At 39.6% G+C, this 14,798-nt stretch overlaps 1 protein-coding gene across 1 annotated transcript in view; it reads left to right on the forward strand.

The window, feature by feature from the left end:
- Positions 1-2,556: 2,556 nt before the first annotated feature.
- LOC142101559 (uncharacterized) overlaps positions 2,557-14,798 on the forward strand; it is a 31,191-nt gene continuing 18,949 nt past the window's right edge. Inside the window, exon 1 of the mRNA XM_075186005.1 lies at positions 2,557-2,968. The gene's annotated coding sequence lies outside the window, so the exon portion shown is untranslated. The remainder of the gene's footprint in view (positions 2,969-14,798) is intronic.

The raw sequence follows: 14,798 nt of genomic DNA on the forward strand, positions 1-14,798 counted from the left end.
TATTCTTGCCATTCATCACACCTGCGCATACTTGTGTATTGGAGTATACCTGTTAATCCTGCTACCTGCATTCAGCATATTCCATGAACTGAATCCTTATTTGCATATTTTGCCTAAATAAAGACACTTGGAGCTAGATTTACTAAGCTGCGGGTTTGAAAAAGCGGGGATGTTGCCTATAGCAACCAATCAGATTCTAGCTGTCATTTTGTAGAAAGTACTAAATAAATGAAAGCTAGAATCTGATTGGTTGCTATAGGCAACATCCCCACTTTTTCAAACCCGCAGCTTAGTAAATCTAGCCCTTGTTTTTTTTACTGCTATTGATGTGTCCTGAATGCACTAGGAATCATAACAATAGTGTAGTATTTTTGGGAAATTGAAACCCAAAAAAGAAGGTGATATTATTCTGCGTACCGGATATATGAATCAAAAAGGTACATCTTTGTATGTATCCTGAATTCCTCAGGGGAGGCCGTACCCTTACACCTTGATCCAAAGTGCCGAGAAAAAAAAAGAATACCATAGATAGTGTAGTATTTTTATATAGTGAGTGGTTATTGCTAATACACCAAATAACATGGGTGCATACCAAATGTATAGAAATGCTTATCTGTGATGTTTCACGTCTCTGCAACACACTCAATCTATTTTCTTAGTCAATCTTACAGAACTGTATGTTTATCGGTGGTATTTCACAATGCTGTAACACTTGATCCACTTCGTTAATCTCCAAGATATATAGGGACCATAATAGTGTAGCACAGTTAGTAAATTTAATGTAACATATAAAAATGCATTAGCTGATTAGTTGCTGCATGTTTGTAATTTGTTAGTAAATAAACTTAACTGAGTTGCATTAATATATGTGCACACCTGATTTTTACATATTTCAAATGGACAGTTTTAATTTTTTTGCCAATTTTTTCAAACTGACTAAAAATGAGATTATAACTATGTTTACTAAGCATGTCATGATGTTGTTTGTAGTGCACACAGAGCCACTTGACCAGTGATGGGCAACAACAGGCTCGCAGACAGCCAGCAGGGGGGCAGGTATGCCAGGGGGCCCGGGCCCACACTGCAGACCAGCAAGATTCTTTTCTGCTGATTTTTTTCCTGGGAACGGGGGGGGGGGGGGGGGGGGGGGTGTGTCAGGCAGGCAGTCCTTGCAATCCCTGCAGAGGCTGTCAAGTCCCATACTATGCGCTGTGATAGTCTATGCAGGGACCGCACAGGCTCCATCCATCACTATTACTCAGTGGCTACATCCTGGTCCCTGTGACATAAGCAGGTCAAGTGACTGCAGCAGTCACATGACACACAGTGCTGGCTTGCTGGATATCTTCATGTTCCTGTGTGCTGTGCAGTGGAGATAAAGGTAAGAGAAAGGGGTGATGTGATGGGGAGGGGGTGTGTGTTATTAAAGCTGCTGGGCAGAGAAGTACATATGTAACTAAAAGCTTCTGGGCAGAGGGTGACATGTGTTATTCATACTTGCCTACTCTCCTGGAATTTTTGGGAGGTTCCCAAATTTCATGGAGTTCGCCTGAACTCCCAGAAGAGTAGGCAAACCTCCCGGTTCGTAAAAAATGCAGATATTCACGGCATTGAATATTGGGGGTGGAGCTTATTCACGTCATTAAACCCTGCTAGTTAATGACGTGAATTTCGGCATTTTATAGTGGGGAAGGAGCTATGGTGACGCAAAGATGTCACCTTAGGAGCTGACTGTCTGACAGAGTCAGACAGTCTACAAGTCTGGTGTTATTAAAGCTGCTGGGCAGAGAGTGGCATGTGGGATTAAAGCTTCTGGGCAGTGAGTGGCATGTGGGATTAAAGCTTCTGGGCAGAGAGTGGCATGTGGGATTAAAGCTTCTGGGCAGAGAGTGGCATGTGGGATTAAAGCTGCTGGGCAGAGAGGGGCATGCGTGATTAAAGCAGAGCCGTAACAAGGGCGGTGTGACCGCCCAGGGCGCAATGCCAAGGGGGCGCCGCACGCAATTTGCCCAGACTTGACCCTCCAGGTACCCAGGCGGTGCCACAGGCAGCTGTGCACCTGTTGCACAGGTAGAAGCAGCTCCTGGTCCCAGACCGCAATACAGGAAGTAAAACAATCACTTCCTGTAGGCTGCAACTCAGCTATGCAGCAGGATCCGCGTTACTGGCAGGGAGGTGTACACTGTACACTGTACACTGTACACTGAGAGCGTGCAGGAGGAATAGAGCTACAGCAGAAAACGTGGGCACAGTAATTTCTATAACTGAACTTAATGTATAATAATACTCCAAACTATTAAAACAATTGAAGTTTTTATATCAAGAGTATAGTATGCATAAGCATTCTGTTCATGTATATTTTATGTTGGGCACAGGGGGGTACTTGTGTGTAAAGCTGCTAGGCAGAGGGGGTATGTGTGTGTAAAGCATGGGGGCATGTGTGAGTAAAGCTGCAGGGCATTTCTGTAACGACAGTGCTGCAGGGCTCCGCCCCTAGACTACGGGAGCCCTGTAGCACCAAATGATTGTATCCTCTACTGAGGATATATTAAATTATTCCTTGCCTTGTGCTTTACACCTCCTAGGCCCAACCCCAATGGCACGCAGCCACACCTCCAATGGTATGGCCACACCCTTTTGGCTTTGCACTGCCGGCACATGGATTTCCTTTCTAGTCGACTATAGGGGGGCCCCATGAAGTTACTGTACCGAAATTTCTCTTGGCGGCCCTGGCTGCCAGTAACCCAGTGAGTCTTTATCCCCCTGTTGCGTGCCCCACTCTAACCTATTTCCTCCTCTATGTCAAGACTGAACAGGAGCAGCCGGCTTCTGCATCACATGGCCTATTTTACACAACACAGGGAGGTCGACCTGCACATATAATCAGAGGGGGAGGAGGAGGGAGTGCAGATTACTCTGTACCATGTAGACTCCATCCTTCCTCTGTGGGTTATGGCCTGGTTTGAAGGTAAGAAATATTTAAGCTGCCATTATTAAAATGTATTTAAATTAATAATTTAATTAGACTAAATAATTTACTAGATTAGATCTGGGTGGCCCTTGTACTCCAAGTGAGTGTGGAAGGTGTGGAGGTATGAGTGGCATATTGGGTTTAGAAATTTAGAGTACATGTGGCCATCAGGGGGGTACGGCCGGTACAGCTGTGAGGGGCCCAGACAGTTCTCCCTACATCTGTTCGGGCCCCGTGGTGTGTCCAGTCCACTTAGTCTGACCGCCTGTCCCCTCCGCAATGCTCTGGTCACTGATGGGCTGGTAGATTACGTGCGGCGACGTCATCACTTCACACCGCACTTCCTTTTTATCAGTGAACAGGAGCCGCCGCATCGAATGAGCAACAGTTAATTTAATTAGGCATTTATTATGATTTGGAGGTGATTGAGTGGAGCATTTATTCTGAGGGGGTCGGAGTGGAGCATTTATTGTGATAGGGAAAGGGAAGTGGAGCATTTATTCTGATAGAGCGAGGGGGGGGGAGCAGAGCAGTTATTGTGATGATGGAGTGGAGCATTTACTGTGATGACGGAGGGTGGGGGAGGCATATACTGAGATAATGAGGAGCGGAAATTTCTGTGATAAGGGAGGGGGGTCCACAGTTTCTGATAACAGACCTGCATGTGAGGGGGGGGGAGCAGAGCAGAGCAGTTATTGTGATGATGGAGTGGAGCATTTACTGTGATGACGGAGGGTGGGGGAGGCATATACTGAGATAATGAGGAGCGGAAATTTCTGTGATAAGGGAGGGGGGCCCACAGTTTCTGATAACAGACCTGCATGTGGGATCTGAGGGTATGTGAAGGTCGGAAGCCACCTGGTGGTGGTAAGGTAGTTTTGGAGCTGTTTTTATTACTGAAATTAGGGGTAATGGGCAGTCCTGTTGAAGGGTCCATATGCTGCTCTTGATGTGTAATTGGTCGCCCATCAGGTACTTAGACTGTACCACATGTAACATGTGTGCATGAACCTTCCCAGTAGTAAAAATGTCCCTGGTAATAATTTGCACACTGTGCAATAATCTAATGACTGGTATGTACCAGTGGCTGGCTGGCAAATCTTAGCCCCTGAGCCCTGGGGGAGATACCCCCTTACCCCTCAGCCCAATCAGCCACTGGTATTTACAGTCATATTACCACTCTACATTGATCACATACTAAATACATCCTGAATACAAAGGTGTCCCCTATTCTTTGCTGCCCCCTTACCCCTCCAGAAAAGACAGTCACATGAATGTTTAATATTATGTTGATTTGATGGCAAATGTATTCAATAAACTTCTCCTCCCCTCTCCCTTTCCCATATTTTTCTATTGTCCTTCATTTATCCTTGGCCTACAACTAATTAAGTTAAGCTTGTTTCATCTTTATTTTATGAGAATACTCTCGGGTTAGCTTTTGCATCTTGTCTCATTAACAGACCAAGGGGTATAGTTAATAAAATGCGGATTTTAAAAAGTGGAGATGTTGCCTATGGCAACCAATCAGATTCTAGCTGTCATTTATTTAGAACATGATGCTAGAGACAGCTAGAATCTGATTGGCTGCTATAGTCAACATCTTCACTTTTTTAAACTGCCAGTTTAGTAAATATACCCCTAAGACATTATAACTTTCATGTCTTTTTTAGAGTGATTTATTTCATATCCTTCACAAATCTATTGTACTCCTTTAATATAAAGATTTCTCTAGATAAATAGATGCACTGTTGTATTTTAATATACTAAGAAAAAAATGTATAACTTTATAATTTCAGGTTATAGTTTATGTAATTTTCTGTACAATAAAAAGATAAATAAAGGAACAACAATCAGTATTGTGGTAAAAATCTAAAAATGTTATTTATTTTACCAGTATTTATATTAAATAATATTATATTAGAACTGAGGTATTGGTTATGGGTTATTGGTAATATCTATAATGACAATCAGTCATCATCTATAACTATGACATCATTAGTTAATGTGCAGTCTCTGGATTGTGTAGACTTAGGAAATTCTTCTGTTCTCCTGGTGCCAGCAGTACAGTTGGTCACCTCCATTAGTTTTATGTAAGGAATCACTGTTACATCAGGCGTATTCATTAATATGGGGAGAGCATTCTGATGTCCTACAGATGTTCCTCTAGTGTAGCTCATCTGTCCCTCAATTATCCATGGACTTGTCCTATGTGCTGAGCGCTCTTTCTGAACATATGCTGGGAGTGCTGAAGCTGTTTGTGGCATCATATTCCTATCTCCATCTCCTATTTGCATCCAGTTTAACACTGTAGGTGTGTGGTGGTGTCTCTTGGTTTGATGCATGTTTATAGTGTCAGGCACTGTTTTCCCAAATGTGACATCTGGATGACCAAGGAATAAAGGGAAACTTTGACCATGATTTGCAGAAGTGTCTTTTTTCTGTTTTTTGCATTGGAGTAATATTTCGGGCTGTGAGTAGGTCACCAGCTCTTCCTTGATGCTAGAGAAACGTCTCTCTGTATCTGAAGTATTACAGGGTATTTCATACATTTTTAGGTCTTGTGTGTCAAAACTTGTAGAGGGTCTCTTGAGATGACCAGAGCTGGTGTTTAAAGTCATTTGGTAATTTTGATTATTTACATAGGTTTTAGTAGAAACAGAAGTCATCTTAGAAGAAGTTGCATCTAAATTAGGTTCACACAAACCGACTGCCTTGGAATTATTATTACTGCGTTTGATGTTTCCTCTGCCAGGACTTTAGGGGGGGGGTATTTTTTGGAGATGATGGGGTTGAGTGACTTCTCCTTGTTGGCTTCACAATTGATGTAACTCCCTTTGACAGCTGATTTAGTTCTCTTGAATATGTCCTCTTTCTTGTTCTTTTCTTTTTCTCAGTGTTCTCATTTTTTCTTCTGTTGCTCTTTCCCTTCAGTCCTCTGTCCTTGATATTGGGGGATAGGGCTAAACTCTGTAAGTCCACTTTATCTTCCTGTTGTTGATTCTTCTGTTGGTGTTTCTCTGCTGACAACACAATTGGTCTACAGAATTCAGATTGGTGTTCTTTCATCTCAATGGGCTGAGGATATACAGAGAGTAGAAAACCATCATTGATTTTGAATGACGTTGATAATCTTAATCTTGGACATAACTATTTAAGGTATAAATAAATCTGTGGTTCTCCAGATGATGCAGAATTACATGCGTCAGAATGCTGACACCTATGCATCTACAACACTTCGAGAACCTTACATTACCCAAGTCTGCTGTAAGTAATAAACTGTTATAAGTTAAAAGCATTTAAGTGTCCATTTCTCACCTCCAACGGTAACAAGTTCCAGTTCATCAATGAGTGTTTGGAAATCTAAATCTAAAGTATGACGGTTGGAAGGTTTATTCAATCTAGGGCCAGATTCATAATCACTGTGTAAATATCAGGACTTAAATGGTGTAAGTTGATATCAATGTAACTTGAGCATAATCATTAAGGGTTATTTGTGAATATACAAAGGTGCGGCCATGCAGAGAAAATACCGTTATGATGTCATGCACCTATGATTGCACCTACTTATGCAGGTTCTTCTAGTGATTGGTGCTACTAGATGGTGGTGACTGCAGGGGTGTAACACTGTGCTCCTTCTGATATGAGGAGCAGGGGAATTGGGGGGAATTGTTTTTCAATTTGGACTAGGCATAAGACAGCGCTTAGATCTGCTCATATGTAAAGCAAGATATTTTAACATACAATAAGATATATAAATGAGCTTCAGGACTTATTCCTCTTTTAGAAGATGACTGCTGAGTCCATTGTATAGCTCAAATTGACATTATTTTTACATTTGGGTGGAGGTGGAGAACAGATGTCAGCCTGTACTTTCAATGAAAAGACTTTTGCTCAAACTGGGTGCATTTTATGAAGAACAGATTATTTTTATAAACACAAATAACAAGATTAACGGATATTAAAATATATAAATGTCATACATATAATACTAAAATACATGTATCAGGATGCTGGCACTTATAATTGTACAACTATCGGGAAATCCTGGGTTACCCGAGCCCGCTGTAAGGAATAAATTGTTAGAAGTTAAAAGGCATTTTATTGTCCTTTCCTCACCTCCAATGCTAAAACGTTCTCATCTCGTTCCAGTTCATCAATGAGCGTTTGGATATCTATATCTGTATTTGGGGACAGAATTGCATCTAAGAAGGCTGGGTGGATGATGTCTTCAACCTAGGAACAGATTCAAAATCACTTTGTAAATGTCAGGTTTTAGTTGATGTGAGTATATATCAATATTACTTGGACATAGTCATTAAGGAATATTTGTAAATGTGCAAAGGTGCGGCCCTAGAGAGAAAATACATTTATGATGTCATGCACCTATGATTGCACCTACTTATACAGGTTCTCCTAGGGATTGGGGCTACTAGATGGTGGTGACTGCAGGGGTCTAACACTGTGCTCCTTCTGATACGAGGAGCTGGGGGATTGGGGAGTTTGTTTTTCAAATGAACTGTGCGAAATACAGCACTTAGATCTGCTCACATGCAAAACTAAATATATTAACACAGAATAATATATTTAAAAGATGAATAATAAAGAACCAAAGCTTCCTTACTGTTATCTCATCTTACTAAGATAGAAATGAGTCTTCAAGTAGATAAACATTGTAAAAGTTTCTTATAGTTACGGATCCAGAAAGGATGGTAGGCAGGACTTCCAGAGTGACATTTATGTATTTCCAGCATCAGACTTCCCATCAGTGACTGCGATCCTGCAATCAGTAATGTAGAGCGAAGGACCCTTCCCAACGCAGAAGGTGGGCGTGCTCCTTACACACCCCGATGCCAAATAACCAGATTTCTGCAAACTTAAATCCTTGGATAATATGTGATTAGTACATGAATTTTAGTATGGTTTTAGAAGATTTTGTATCTTATTCACTAAAAGAAATGAAATACTGATCATCAAGAATATGAAACGACACAATAGATCTGGTGCCATTAGTCATAACAAATATTTTACCTGTGACAGAAACTCCGGCTGATCACACAGAGTCTCTATGTAAAGTAGAAGTTCTGTGTCAGGTGAGTCTTCTGATGGGCGTCCTTCTTCACTCTTTGGGAGCTTTACATTACGTGGCGAAGTTACTGTCTCCATGTAGCCCGGGGAGATCTTCTCGTTGTGTCTATAGAGATGTCTCTTCAGCAATTTCTTCTGTCTTTCATTGCACAGATTACGTCTTTTACTTTTTAATTTCCAGGTATCGGCTGGGAAAAGGAGAGAGTTCAGAAACAGATGAGTAAAACTTTGTCAATAAATTCTTACCAGTCACAGTACATAGTATGTAGAAGAGCCACTTCTATAGAAACTCATTGTTAGGCAGAGCACAGACACTTGATAAGAGGACCCTATATTTCCACATACCTGCTCGTACACGTCTTTTAGTGTGCACAGTGCTTTTCTCCTTGATGATTGCTTCTGCTGGACTCTCAGAGTTTGTATTGATGTCTATGTTTATGATGACTTCCACTTCACTATCAGTCTCTGTAATTTGCTCTTCATAGATGTCCTTGTGTACAGCAGCTGCAGTCATTGCAGTGATCTCTGCATTTATATCTGTTTGTTCATCACTTTCAGGTTTTGCATTGTCCTCTTTGTAGGTGTCCAGTTGTTCTGCGGGTTCAGACTTGGCAGTGGTCTCTTCATCTACGCCTGCTTCTAATGACCCTACTGTCTCCATATTGATGTCATTGGCTTTGTCTGCTTCTACCATCTGCTGGTTAGATCTCTGTATGTTCTCTGCTTCCTCTTCCTCTATGAATCTAATAAACATACAAATAGTTCAGAAACAGGATAATAAAGTGGTTATCCTGCTGTTATGTTAACTTAGGGGAAAAAACTTACGTCTTAGCTATCTGATAGTAGATCTTGCGGTCAGCTTTGGTGATCTTTAGCCATTTGTTCAATGTGTATTGCACACCCTCCTTTATCTTCATATCAGGGCGGAGACGAGAAAGAGAGCGGAGTACTGGTCTGTGGATAATAACATTAGATTGTAGGTTAGGTGCTGTTAGAACAGTGTTAAGCACTATGTACATTACAACAAGAATATCACCTGCAATGTGAATTGGCATAAGATTAACCAATAATTATGCGTCATGTCTCAATGTCATTAGATTTTAGTGTATTAATATGCGACATTCTAATGACTATTGTTTCTGCCCACAAAGTTATAAGGGATATAGGTCGACCATCCGGCGTCCCACACAGTGAGCTAATAAAGAAAAACTCTCAGAGAAGTATTTGGCAAAATTATTTTGGCAACAGCTTTATTAAACACTTCCAAACTTGGCAGACAAGCGGCGTGCAAGGCTAATAAACTTTACCACCTTTTCCAGTTCCATCTGGAAAAATAGGGCATGTTCTGCCTACTACCATGGAGGCACCGCAACAATGTCCTCTGGAGACCAGCCCCTTGGCATAAATCACCCTCTAATAAACCTAGTACGCCGCCAGTATTGGCCCAACCGTTGAAGCTGGAACCAGGCGTGCGGCCATCTTCCCTGGGTGATACTGCCGGCCCTGCTGGCTCCCCACTTCCTATGCCTTGCTCGCCGCTTTCCTGCCCTTCCAACTGTGACAAAGCAATTTGAGCAATAAATTACATTCACAAGGCATACAATGACAACACCATTACTCGTCAAGCAATTACAAAGATTACATATATAAACTGTTAAATATATAATATAGACTGAAAAACAATGTATAATAAGCCTCCTTCCCCCTCTCCTTTAACTACCCTCACCTTGTCCTGCCTCCTGTCTCGCCCCCTGCCCCCTCCTTTCCCTGAGTGGCTACCTGCACTGCTCGGGTGTAACAAAATAGGACGGACTTCGTTGTCTGCACCCCCCTTTCTTCATGTCACTTGCATGGGGCCGCCTAGCGACCATCCTCCCTTATTCCTCTTCGGCGCTATTGCTGCGCCTGCGATTCCTTTTATACACCCACTGAAGCATGAGACAACGCTGTCACCCTGGAGAAAGCAGTTATATAATAATTCCTATTGATAATGATAACAGGACCATCCCCACCATAGTAGGCCTCAGTGATGGTCTTCACTAATGTTTTTCAAAACTTTTTCCTAGAATAGACAAAGGTCTTAGCGTCTCCTGTCTATTATGCTAAAAGACTGATATGGCAAACTTGGCATCTCATGGGTCCCAATCTCATTCATTACAGAAGCACCCACAGCTCAGGGTTATCAGGTGGTGCCCCTAGCTTCTCAGCAGGGGGCTGGTAGTCTCTGGGAGGGGGGGCATACTATTTTTTTTCTACCTTCCCCATAGAGGTACAAGCCTTTTACTGACAAGCCGAAATAAAATGTTCTCAGTGCTGGCACTGGTTGCTATTGAATTGAATTGATATTCATGGGATTTGTATCATTCCACATCTGTCCATAAAACTTGGCATGTATCGTCTTACCCCAAACATCCGAAAACAGAAGAACGAAATAACTGTCTTAGTCATAGTTGTATAACTTTGACAAAATATTACTTTGCAAATACAATGTAAAATTATTTTTCCATGAAATGGCAAAGAAAAGCAGAACTCAAAAATGCTATCATTGGTACTTTGGTCTTTTTTAGAAACACTTGTTGAAATGCGAAATTCAGTTTGAGTAATATTTAGCTGTAACTTCATTCATCTCTAGTTGATAATCTTAATGAATAATGGTACTGCCACTAAATAGCAGCTTCTTCAGTGTGTAGTTGACACTTGGGGGTATATTTGCTAAAAGGCGGGTTTGAAAAAGTGGAGATGTTGCCTATAGCAACCAATTAGATTCTATCTGACATTTATTTAGTGCATTCTACAAAATGAAAGCTAAAATCTGATTCGTTGCTATAGGCAAAATCTCCACTTCTTCAAACCCGCAGTTTAGTAAATCTAGCCCTTGGAATTTAATAATTATGATTAATCTGTTTACAATGTGCACTGTGTGTACTGTGCCTCGGTTTGCAGGGAGAAAAAGATTAGGGTATGTATTATGTAAACGTGTAAACATCACATCAAAGTCCAACCTTCTATCCTTTTATGACCATCCCCTTCATTGAATTAAACTCATTAAGCCTTAATAGAATGTATTAATACATTAATAGAATGCCAATATAAATCACTATCAATTATGTAACATAAATTCTAGGAGTAAATCCATATGTCAAAAAGAAAATATGGTTCATGCATGTCAAAATCTAAATGTAAATTATAGATGAATAATATGAATTCTCACATCTCACATTTATAGATATATATTAATACCTGTACATATGTAGTGCTATAAGCATTATATGAAAGAGAATGGAAAATGTATGCTATAAATTTGCAGTTTTCTTCATATACTGAAAAATAGATACAACCTAATTATTATTTATAACCTGTACATTTGATAGACAAGTTACTTGCTGGTATCCCCACTTTTGCTTGGATTAACCTAGTGTCAGTTGTCATGTTGCATCAACTAACTAACTGAGCCCAAGTTAAAGCCCGGCCCCTCACTTTCACTGAGTGGAAGCAGCCATTTTAAGAATGAAGCTTAGAGCTGGAAGTCAGTAAATAGAGAGCTTGTATTCTCATCATTATTAGCTCATGCTACAAAATGGATGCCTCCATTGTATAGCATTCCTCTCAAAAACAAATTTAAGAACAAAATAAACCATTCCCCAAAATGCCTAAAACACATTTTTCTACTACCTAATGTCCACTCAGATTCGGCCAACTATATCAGCATTGCAGAAAAAGCAATCACAATTTCTAATCTGCATATGGGTCAGATTGTTGGAACAGTCCTCTGAAAATTGATTAATCGCTTAATTTATTTAAAAAGTATTTAGGGAAATAATGTACCAAACAAATGTATCCTTTATGAAACGGGTCATGTTAACACATCTGCATTGATTGAGATAGATATATATATATATATATATATATATATATATATATATATATATATATATATATATATGTATAGATATATTTATGTTACACTGATGGAACTTTAGTCTTTTCAATTAATAACGTGGAGTGACAGCATATTTCTTCATGATCATAAAATACAAGTTACATAATATGGGAAGACATTTTGTAACATTCAAAATGTGTATATACCCATATATGTAACCAATAGTAGAGGAAAAATACTCCCCACTATTAAACCCTTATTAATTCTTTACATTTGTGACTGCACTAAAAAAACATAGAAATAAAAAGCTGCTTGTAACTTATTAGAACTTGTACAGTATGTTATGGAACGGGAACATTTATACATCTGTGAATGTTATAAATGTACTTTCACATGAGAAGACATTACATTGTGCCTATTTATATATATTTTAGTATATTACTCACATCATGAAGCAGGACAGGACCTCTGTGTCCGGGAAGCAGGGTACATATCTCCTGACCAGGTTATTATATTTCTGCCAACGTTTGAAATGTTCGTGTACAGTGTTAGTGCTGCTGGAGCTCATGCTGAAAGTATTGTGCCCAGTCCCTGGCATCACTGGAAATGGCACTTCTGGTCTTTGACTAGAACCAAGACTCCCTGACATCACTGTGGGTGATGGAAACTTCCCCACTGGTAAATTGAAGTTTATTTCTGGCTTTCCTGTAATCCAGTTCTTACATGACTGAGCAGGTACATTGACTGCACTGGGTATTAACCATGTTTTGTCTGCAGCAGTCATCTGTGTCAATCCTGGCATCAATGTCGGTGTTGCAGAAGCACGCACTGTTTGCAAATGAGGTCTCATTCCTGGCGATTTAGAAGGTACAATTATTGTGCTGGGGTGAAGACTCCCTGACATCAGCAATGTTGGTGCTGGATTATTTACTGTCCGAGACATTCCAGGTTTCCCCACTAGGCAGTTGTTAGGACCTAAGAAGCTGTTCTGTCCAAAGCTATCAGATGTAGTACTGTGGATTGTCTTGGTAGAGTCAGTTGGCAGAACAGTCACACTGGTAGAGGAAACAACACAAACTGGCCGTAGAACCTCATTGCCCCAAATTAGTGTGGGTGGAACATTAGGGTTAGTAACATTTGAAAGCTGTGAGATGATCTTCTGTTTATTGATGAAAGTCATAGTGACCTTGAAAATAACAATAATTGTGAGTTATTATTTACTTCAATATTCCTTATAACATAGAAAAAACATTACCATACATTAACATACAGCATTTTTTTTTTATCTTTAAACCAACCAGAAAAATTTATTTTTTGAAATTATGGTAAATGCTTTTGGGCATCTTAGTAAAATTTTATGATACAATTTAGATTCAAAGCATAAAATATCTATTGACACCCACCTGTTTTTGTCACTGGTAGAATTGAAAATGTATGTTCGGGCTCTGATTTGTTATCCAACTTGTCTAGTCCTATAGTATGTAAACTCAGTTGGCTTGAGCAGTGGATTATAGATAAGGGAACAGTGTCTGGTCACCTGCACGAAGCTCAGCAGATATGAGGCAGTGTGAATATCACAGGTGGGATGATGTGTAATGTTCTACAGCTCATTTGAAAATAAACAGCCTCAGCTACTGGCATGTGCTGAGACCAGTACATCATTTACTGGTTTATTTCCATGGGGGCTTACTTTGCCTATACCAGTGGTTCATTCAAGTTTGGTTAATACATTTATAGTTTATAGCCTTTTCCACACCAGTAGGAGATCTTTTCTATAGGTCTTATATATCATATGGGTATGGCAATAAGAGTTAGTATAGATTTATAGGAAGGATTTGGCATGACGAAAATGTGAAGTACTTTTTGACGTTTAGCTCTGTGTATTACTGGTCTGATTATACAGCCAAAGATGATAAGACTATTTGTGAGGCGATTACATAGCGCTTCTCTATGTATACCTGCAAGTCCAAAATGTGTGTGTGTGGGGGGGGGGGGGGGGGGGTGGGGTTGCAAGTCCAGCGAGAGACTTAATCAAAGTAGGATTAAGCATTAAATAAAATAAAATTATTTATTAAATAAATAATTTATTGGTCCTTAAAGAACACACATAATAAGAATGATTGTGCTGAATGGGATTACAACAAAAACACAAGAATACTGTAGTTATGGGGGAATGAATAGAGCAAATAGTAGTAGACACTATAAAAAACACTAAAATTAAAATTATCAATAATATTAATATTTAATGAGACTTTACATAAACACTTTACCAATGCACCTTATAAAGTAGGTAAACCAGAGTTGTACATACAGTACCAGCATTATATGTGTATATTTCAACACAATTTTTGCTTATGTGTTTTTTTTAAAACCAATCCAGTAACCTACCTTTACTTAAATTATTACAAATACTTTTATTATTTATATAATGACCATGTAGTTCAAAATCACAATCTTAAAATACCTATTAAAACTTACCTGTATTTACACGGATACAAAGGAATCTGTATAAGTATCTACTGGTGTTGTATATTCTGTGTATAAATCCAGTAGGACTGAGCTGTGGACCATATATCTGATTACAGATAAGGAGCTGATGTCTCTGTGTCTGATCACTTCCACGATGCTCAACAGCTCTGAGGCAGTTTGAATATCTCAGGTGGGATGATGCATTATGTTGTAGAACGCAATTCAAAAATAAACAGCCTCAGCTACTGGCATGTGCCGAGACCAGTACATCAGTTACTGGTTTATTTCCATGGGGTGTTCACTTGCTTATAATATTGTATTATTCAATTTAGATTATAATATTATAAAGGAAAAATTAGGCTTGATAAATATATGAAGGACATTTGACTTATA

Source organism: Mixophyes fleayi, chromosome 9, assembly GCF_038048845.1.
Source record: "Mixophyes fleayi isolate aMixFle1 chromosome 9, aMixFle1.hap1, whole genome shotgun sequence".
Taxonomy (NCBI): Eukaryota; Metazoa; Chordata; class Amphibia; order Anura; family Limnodynastidae; genus Mixophyes; species Mixophyes fleayi.